Raw genomic sequence first — 9,477 nt, 5'->3', positions numbered from 1 at the left:
TTTTTAAATGACCGTAAATTACAAAATGTAAGTTTTTTAAGCATACGACTAAAAACATTAAAATGACATGTATCAATTCGATGGTTGATGTGAAACCTTTCAAAACCATATGTAAGATAAATGCCAAAATAATTCAACTGTGAAAACTAATTGTTCACTTTTTTCAAGAATGTGTTCGGGCAAAAAAAAAAAAAGGTTTTTGTGTCATAATTTGTTTAATGTCCAATCCAACCAATCCATGATATATTAATTATAGTTTAGTTCAACAGTTTTTTAAAAAAATTGATCCGGTCCATCAGAATAAATGATATAATATCAACAAAACATATTATGTATGTATAAATAAAATGATCAAATATAAAAAGAAAATTATCGATAATATATACAAATAAACTTAGCGCAGGTCTTATCCTAGTTTGAATGTTATTTAATAAAATAATAAATTATTAATTTTATTATTGCTGTGTGGAGAATGATCGTGATTTGGGTTCATCCGGTTAAGATACACGTAATTTAAGGTTAAGTGACGTCAATTTATTTTAGTTGGTTTAGAAAAGGTTAAAACAAACATTACCTTTTATTATAGATCAAATATAGTTGGGTAGGTTATATTTTTGTTTGAGAAAACACGACTTTAATATTTTTAATAACTAGGTTAATGTTCTATTTATATAATTAAATAATTTTTAGTCGAATTAGAATATTTAAAAATCAACTCATAGATGATAAGTTGTATGTCTTTGATCTGAATGTGAATGTAGTAGGTTATGTAGTATAAAGAGTATGTGATCATTTTGGTGAGATATTCACGGTATACAACAACATCTAAACGTAATTATAGAATAGGAATACATGACGTGAGCTTTAGGCAAAAAATTTTACTTTAGCTTTATTTATTTTTAAATCACTAAATTTTACCAATCATGTTGTAGCTTTACTTTTAAAATTTAAAGTCTACATCAAGTTTTTATTAATCATGCTTTAGCTTTATTTTTAAAACAAAAAAAAATAAAGCAAAACTTTTTCTTATGTATTTTAGGCAAAAACCCTACATCTTCCTTTTATAGGCTGTAAAATCTGTAAATGAAAAAAAATTATATAATATCAAATAAAGTATATAATCATAATAAAAACTTTTATAAATATTTTAATTTTGAATTTGAGTGTTTTTAAATTATTAAGATATTTAAATAATATAAATATTATTTACATATCACATTTTAAATTACAATTAATTTTGATAATTTATTAAAAAATATTAATATAAATTATTTTAATTGATATAAAATAATAATTTTATATATACACCACATATTTCATATATTTTATTTTAAAATATCTACCGCCTACAACTACAACAAATTTAACTACAACAAAAGTCTCTGCAAAAAAAATCTACAGTAACAACTTTAAAGGTACAACCAATTTATCTCCAGCTAAACATCTACAGCCAAATTTTTAAAGCCACTGTCGAACCAATCATCACCATAGTAAATGATAGTAATATTTAGTTAATCACGGTATTATTTTTGAACAGGTAATGGTACATTTGTGAACCTTCAATGGTTCTTTTGAAATAAATCTAATCAGTGTTAAAAAAAAACAATTTAATGTTTCAAATATTGTAAAGATTTTGCAATGTATTTATCCTAGTAAATCGTGATTAGCAAGTATATCTTTTTTTTATTAATGCAATAGCTTTAACTTAGGAGCTTATTATGCTAAGTTAGTAATTAGTCAATGATTTTAGGAATAGTTAGCTGATCTGTTTACATAAATCGTTACAAAATCTATAATAATTGATTTTTTTGTCTGAAAACTAACAATTAAAATATATTCTGAATTCTGTTTTTTAACAATTAATATATACTAAACTGAATGGTTTCAAAATTGAATCTAATTCATGTAATATATGTAAACCGGTTTAGTGGTTCTCAACAATTATATTACTAAAGTAATGGAATAATCCTGGTTCGAAATGTTAATCAATTAGATTTTGGAACTTGATTTAACAATAGTGGTTTTCTTTCGTTGTAAAAAAAACAATATTTATTTACTTAATTATTTAAACCAATTGGATTTGTAGTCAAACGAAAATTGAATGTCATTTAATGGTTATAGAGATATTGAAGAGCAATTATTGGGTCAAACAATGCTAATGGGCTTGCAGCTTGCATTCATGCGTGAAAACATTTTTTGAATATTAGTTAATGTGCAGGTTAATACCAGTGGCATTCTATTGTAATTGTTTAGGAAAAATCAGGGTCAATTATTATTATGTACTTCACTTTTAATAGATTACTAGATTTTGATCCGCACTTTCAAAGCGCGGATTTTTTTTTTCAATTGACAAATATTTATTAAATGTCATATTTTCATATATTTGTGTTTTATTTTATAAAAGACTTAAACTTTTTATCTTTATTTATCGTATTTCATTTTAAATGACTATTTATGTTAAAAAATTAAACATTATTTCTATAAAGAATTAAGTTGGTATAACTCTGATAAATTAATTTTATTATGTGGTTAATATTTTAATAAAAAAATAATATACTTTTAATAAAGATTTATACTTTTCAATGAAAAAAATCAATTTTTTTATGAATGCTTAAATTATATTAAGAAAAGAAAAAAATAATAATCAAGAATAGTTGAAAAAAAATTATTTGAACTTGGACTGAATGACCCAAAGGAAAAAAAATGTGAGAATTGGATCTGATTTCTTAATCGGCCCAAATGGCCCAAGAGATATCTGATATGGGCTGGATCCGAGAAAAATGATCCATTATAGATGTGTTATTAATATTACTTGATTGCCCTTAATAAAACATGCAATGTTAGTAAAGAAAATGACAGACTAAGGTAAAAAGTACAATAGAATCATGCTTTAATAATATAGACTAGGTGGACCGTCCGCACGCATGTGCAGACATTAACATTAATATTAAATTGATAATTACTTATTTACAGCTATATAATACTTATGTTACATGTATATGGTTAATATGAAAGATTCGATGTTACGTATTGATATTTATACTATGTTCATATAAACAAATACATTAGAACATTTAGAAACGATCACATTTAACACTAATCTTAAAACATCGGAAAAATATAATTGAGAAAAATAAATATTTCATGCATATCCCCAATAAAAAAAATCAGCCATGAAATATAAAAGAAATATTTGAATTACCTGAGATTTATTATCATTGGTTTCATTATAACAACATAAATGATTTACGGTTTTCTTCTCTAAGTCTTGAATCAGAAAAGAGGTAATTCTAACAAAAATATTTAAAAATGTAAACAATCCCCAAAAGATAACAAATCTATACTATTAAAAGAGAAGGAGTTTAAATAAATCTACCTATGAAAGTCATTTTGGACCTTTTCCTTTTTTCATTTTTTGGTCTAACCATATCTAAAATAACAGCATCTACGACCTTTGTAACCCAAATAATTCGAAAAGAATATTCTAAGTTGACATCTACTTTAAATTTCATTTTAATAAAATAGACTATTATCTAACCAGAAATCGCCATCTCATATCCTATATAACCCACCTCTCACCAAACTCAAGAGCATCACATATATCACCAATATCAAAAACATAAAACCCGAGGCTCAGAGCCAAGGAAACCAAAAAATGCTAAAGTGGTTCATATCCTGTTTTTTTAAGTCATTGCAATCCTCATCTTCCCCTCATGATAAGGTATTACATTTTTACATGGTTGAACTATGGGACTATGTGTTTAGAAATCGCGGCTAACATGTTTACTTTCATTATATATTCAGATCTCTTATTATGGTTTTTTTATATGTTTCAGCTCTCCACAAAACAAAAAGATTTGTCCACAACCTCAGAAAACAACAAGTTTATGGTTTGGATGGAAAATAACAAGGATATTATTAAAGTAGAAGATAATGATAATCCAGATTGCTGTGCCAAATGTAATTTTGTTTGGAATCCAATATCTCTTACCTGGGAAGCAAACATCGAGATTTGAAGAATATTCTAAATGTACTTTTCATTTGTTTTCTTATGAAGATTATATTATTAGTACGTGAGAGGAAAATGCATTTGTACTTTTCATTTGTTTTCTTATGAAGATTTACAATTTGATTTTGTCAAACAATAAAATATCACGAAACACAAAGGGGGATTTTATTTTGTCATAAATTTATATTAATAATAAAGGGGCATTTAAATTGCAGTTTGAAGCACGAAACACAACTCAATAAATGTGAAATCTGAATAACAAACGAATATGCTAAGTGGAAGCAAAACAACTACAATACTTCCTCTACAAGTTTATCATAAGTTTAGGAAGCAAAATAACTATAGAAATGACTTGCTTTTATCTCTTGCTTATATTTGAGTAGACAATTTATCATAAGTTTAGAAAGCAAAATATAATGAAACAGAATTAACAACTAAATAAATGTGAACTCTGAAAAACTAACGAATATGCTAAGTGAAAGCAAAATATCTTCATTACTTCCTCTACAAGTTTATTTATTATTGTCAACAACAAAAAATTTTAAAAGCTTAGATTTTATTCCTATAAATACGGTAACTAACATTTATTTACATTGATACGAAATGATCACGAAAGAGAAAAATAAATATGCTAAGTGTATATATTCGAAGATTTTTTTGAATATTTATCACGTTTAAGAATCAATAGTGATTTGGAAAACAAAAAAAATCAATAGTATATATTCTCAATCCCGTAATTACCTAAACCAAAAATATTAATTCCTTCCTCCACAGGATATTATTGATTAATATCACGTTTAAATAATCATTATTAAGAATCAATGCTATTATTCTCAATCACGTAATTACCTTAACCAATATTCTAAATTCCTTCCTCTACAAGTTTATTTATTACGGCTAACTACACAATTTACCTAAAATCTATCAACCAAAATAACTAATTGATGCTTGCTTAGATTTTATTCCTTAAAATTCGATAACCAATTTGATTACAAAATATTCAATTATGGTTGATCGACTATAAACCCCTCCTATATTATAAATACAATCTTACTCTCAACCCTTTAACATCCATCTTTATCAAAATCAAACTCAAACTCCTCACAAGAAAAGAAAAAACGATTCAAAAAATCATGGTTAACAATATTCAGAAAAAATATCAATTAATATACATCAATTGATGTATATGAATCTTACATATTTGATTTTCTTCGTTATAGATATCTAATAACTTGTGCTGAAGAGGATAATTAGAAACCAAAATATATTAACTAAACAGAAATAATTATTTATTGCAGCAAATATAGATTCGTGTAATAAGAACCAACAATGATTTTTTATACAACGATAAAAAAAGAGTTAACATTCAAACAGCGAACGCTTACATGTTTGTCGGGTATTGTTTCAGTATTACAATCTGACCGATTTGTACTCGGAAGTCATCGGAAATCACATGGACCCAACACCTGAAATTATTTTTGAATGTTAGATCTCCGTGTATACAAAATCAGATATGGAAGAGTTTGAGTGTGTTCGATCTGTAGGAAGAAGAGATAATACCAGATCAAATCCGAGAGGAACGAGTGGACGGGAATCGCCATCTCCGAATTTTTTTTTTAGAGTTTCAATCTGTCAAAACAAGAGACGATCTTAATCCTTTCTTGTCGGCAGGTACAAATTTTTTGATGGGCTTGGGCCCTTAACTTAACAAATCGATTTTTACTACTAAACCCATTTAAGTTAAAAACAATTTTAATCCCATTTAACTTCAGACCCACTTTCAATTACTTCTTTAAAAAAATACAATATTTTGAACACCAATTAATACATAAATACATGTAAACAGAATTGAAAAAAATAATAAATGTAAACAGATCATTTATTTTATATTATAGATTTCTACTAATAAAACAATTGTCTCAAAAAGATTAATATTATTGTGAGGTATTTTTACCATGTTCGTTTTATTATATCCTACCCTCACTTATATACGAGTAAATAGATCCATCGGTTCGACTACAAGTCTGACTCGGATATGAAAATTCAATGAAAATATTGTACAAGACCGAGCAGATGAAAATAATAATAATATAACAGCTTTTAAATATTATAGATATATAATAGTAAGTTTAAATTTAAATAATATTTAGCTTTACGGTCAACCAAAAAATACCCGCGCTTTTTAAGCGCGGGTCAGAATCTAGTTATATAATTGATAGGACAACGTCAATGAGTTTCAAAGTTTTAAAAAAGCTTTGAGATTATCTTTGGCTCTCAGACGTACCGAAGAGGATCACGCACAATAAATAAATTACACTTGATTAGCATACACATCTTATATTATATTCTTGATAAGTGATGTAACTTTATAAAAAAAAAGAATTACCTTTTTCAAAAGGGATGATCAGTTTCTAGATAAACAGAGTCGTCTCTTTTTGTTAGTTGAATCACTACTGATGCAAAAATATAGATAGAAATACAACATAGAGAGGAAGAGAACAAAAATAAACGGAGAAGAAGAATCCCCCATAAAATTACCAGTAATGGTGTTCTCGTCTATGAGTTACTTATTGATTATCATACACCTGCGCAAGATCACAAAAGTAGAATTTAAATTAGAACGATCAAAAACATATGAAAACTTAAAAGATAGATGCGCGAAACTAATGAGGATGACGTGATATTTATATAGCAAGTTAGTTTAAGTTTCTAAATAACCTAGTTTTCAAGAGAAGCTATGAGATATAATATCTTCTAATAAATTTTAGTTCAGCTATGAGATAGAATATCTTCTAATAATTTTTTTAAAGATATTCTGGTTATAATATATACATAATTTTGGTAACCCAAATCTTGCTATATATATATTTAAATATTAAATGCATGATATTAGGAAAGAAGATATTTCGTCAGTTGATTGCAACTGTTTTAGATAAAACAAATCCCACTATAAGGATTTAAATAATAGATAATAAGGAAAGAATAACAAATTTTAATGTTAAAACTCATCAACTAAGTTTATTTTGGGTCAAACTCCCCAAACTAAGTATTTAACGAAATTCTTATATATTAATAGATAATATGCTAAGTTCTTCTTTTTGAGCAATAATGAAGTTCTTATATATTAATAGATAATATAATATTTTAAAAATATTTTTGTAGATTGTAATCGATACCAAAATAGTGGAGCCAATAATATTTTTGTACATTTTCTTTTATTTTATTTTTAACTATTATAACATTATTTTTTTTAAATAAATTTTCTGCTTCACATAAAAAACTGAGGAATAAATCCTCAAAGCAAACACACTGTTTTCTATTCTTTCTCATATAATGTCTTTCAAGCAAAAAATTGTTCCTAAGTTTTTAAACTAAATTGAATAGGAATATCCTAAACCAAATTTATAGGAAACGTAAAGGCTGAGGGTTTAGTATATTCCTATTCAATTTAGTTAGAAATTATAGGCCGTTATTTTAGGAAAATATCATACCATGAGTACTAGTTTATTCAAGTAATGGAAAATTATATTTTAGTTGGAAAATTACAGATTTGAAAAAAGATTAGCAACTACATTATTGATATGTACAAGATATGGAACTATAACGATTGGTTGAGTATATATCTATACTATTAAAAGCGAATGAGTTTTAAAAAATCAACTTAAACAAAATTGTTGCACCATTTCATTAATTTATCTAGACCAACTAAATAATCTTTCTAAATATCTCCTAATAATATTAGAGCATGATTAACCCACAACGCCAATTAGGTCTCTTAATAAATATTTTAATAATTAAATGTAATTAAAAACTCTATCTAAGACCATCTCCAACCCACCTCTATTTCTATCTCTATATTTTCCCTTAAAATAGAGAAACTCTATTATAGAGGTGAAAATGTTCCAATGTATGCCTCTATAATAGAGTTCCTCTATTTATAGAGGAAAATATAGAGATATGATATTTTCACCTCTAAATATAGAGGCAAAAAGTAACTTTCCTCTCTAAAATAGAGAAACTCTATTATAGAGGCATACATTGGAGCATTTTTACTTCTATAATAGAGATCTCTATTTTAGAGAAAATTATAGAGGTGAACATTGGAGATGCTCTAAGAGACACCTTGATTTTTCACTCCAATGCTAGTTTCCTATTTAGAGGTTCTTAAAAAAAAAATCATCATCATCAGTTTGATTTGTCTTTCCTCAAGAAGATCATCATCATCAGTTTGAAGGTAGAAAGGAAAAAAAAAAGACAAGACAAGTGAAGCAGACAAGTCATCTTGGTTACCTTGTCTAGCAAGTTTCTTGATTCTTCCTCAAGTCTCATCTTCAACTTTTCCTTAACCTCTCCTCCCTCTGATTCATCAAGCAAAGCTCTCTTCAAGCTTCTTTTTCAACCACTCCATTTCCATCACCCCCTTTCTGTTCTCAGAAGAAGGATACTTGAGCTGAATGTAACGGTGGAAGTAGTAGCAAACGGGCATTTCTCTAGTGACTCGTAAAAGGCTCCTTCTCCTTCAGATACATTCAAGAAGCTAACGCGAGCACAAGAGTCATTCTCGAACGTACAGCTTCTCTCTTTGTCCAAAGCTCCAAATTTTTCATATGTTCTAATCAAATCATCTTTTGAAGGCAGAGTAGAACCAAAACCAGACTTGATAATTAGCTCAACACCTGAATATTGCTTCACATCAACTACTACTTCCTTCTTCACTTCAAGCTGCTTATCTTCATCTGAAACGTTTCTTTGGTAATTGGCTCCAGTAACTCATACCGCTCATAACGCTCAGAATTTAGTGTGTCCTCTGGAGCCCATTAGCGAGCTTGAAAACCAAAACCACAAGAGAAAAATGAGCCTAAATGCAATGAAACAGAGCAGATTAGTCAACAATCAAGTAAAATCTCAACAAACTAAATCATCAAACAAAGACACCAAGAAGAAGAAGAAGAAAGATTAAAACTTTACTGAAGACATGAACAAAGCTATCATCTTTCATGAAACCCATTAGCTAACTTGAAAATCAAAACACCACTAAAACAAATTACAGAACAGAGCAGATTAATGGATAATAAGGTAAAGACGAAGAAGTAAGAGATGAAACAAAAAAAGTGGAAACCTTTGAAGGGTTTTACGGCAAGGGACGAGGAAGAAGGAGCAGCACACGAGCTTAAACTAAGACATAGAACATCTATAGACCAATCTGGAGATAAACAAAGAGAAAAACCGTGACGATCTCGCCGGCCCGCAACAATTACCCATGGTTTCAACAATGACGGATCAAATCAAACCGATCGTAGTTCGAGAGATCGAGGGAACTTAATCGATGAAAAGGTGCTAACCGATCTCGTTAATCTGCCTGAAGCTCTGCTTCCCTTCCACCATGGATGATATCGCTTCAACTCTCTCTCTCTTCTCAAAGAGATGAAAGCCCAGAGAGCAACACGTGGCTCAGAATACGTCTCTTG

General features: G+C 28.0%; 1 long non-coding RNA gene across 2 annotated transcripts; it reads right to left on the bottom strand.

The window, feature by feature from the left end:
• Positions 1-5,315: 5,315 nt before the first annotated feature.
• LOC125575745 lies at positions 5,316-9,477 on the bottom strand. 2 transcript variants are annotated; one of them, XR_007314305.1, is made up of 4 exons: positions 9,129-9,477; positions 8,300-8,834; positions 5,570-6,594; positions 5,316-5,475 (listed from the first exon to the last, which is right to left on the bottom strand). It is a non-coding gene; the product is annotated as an uncharacterized LOC125575745 (long non-coding RNA). The 2 variants fall into 2 exon arrangements; XR_007314304.1 differs by having other exon boundaries at positions 8,300-8,867; positions 9,129-9,463.

Source organism: Brassica napus, chromosome A6 (genome assembly GCF_020379485.1).
Source record: "Brassica napus cultivar Da-Ae chromosome A6, Da-Ae, whole genome shotgun sequence".
NCBI classification, from domain to species: domain Eukaryota; kingdom Viridiplantae; phylum Streptophyta; class Magnoliopsida; order Brassicales; family Brassicaceae; genus Brassica; species Brassica napus.
The sequence above is the reverse complement of the archived record's forward strand: the minus strand, read 5'-3'. Positions and strand labels throughout refer to the sequence as shown.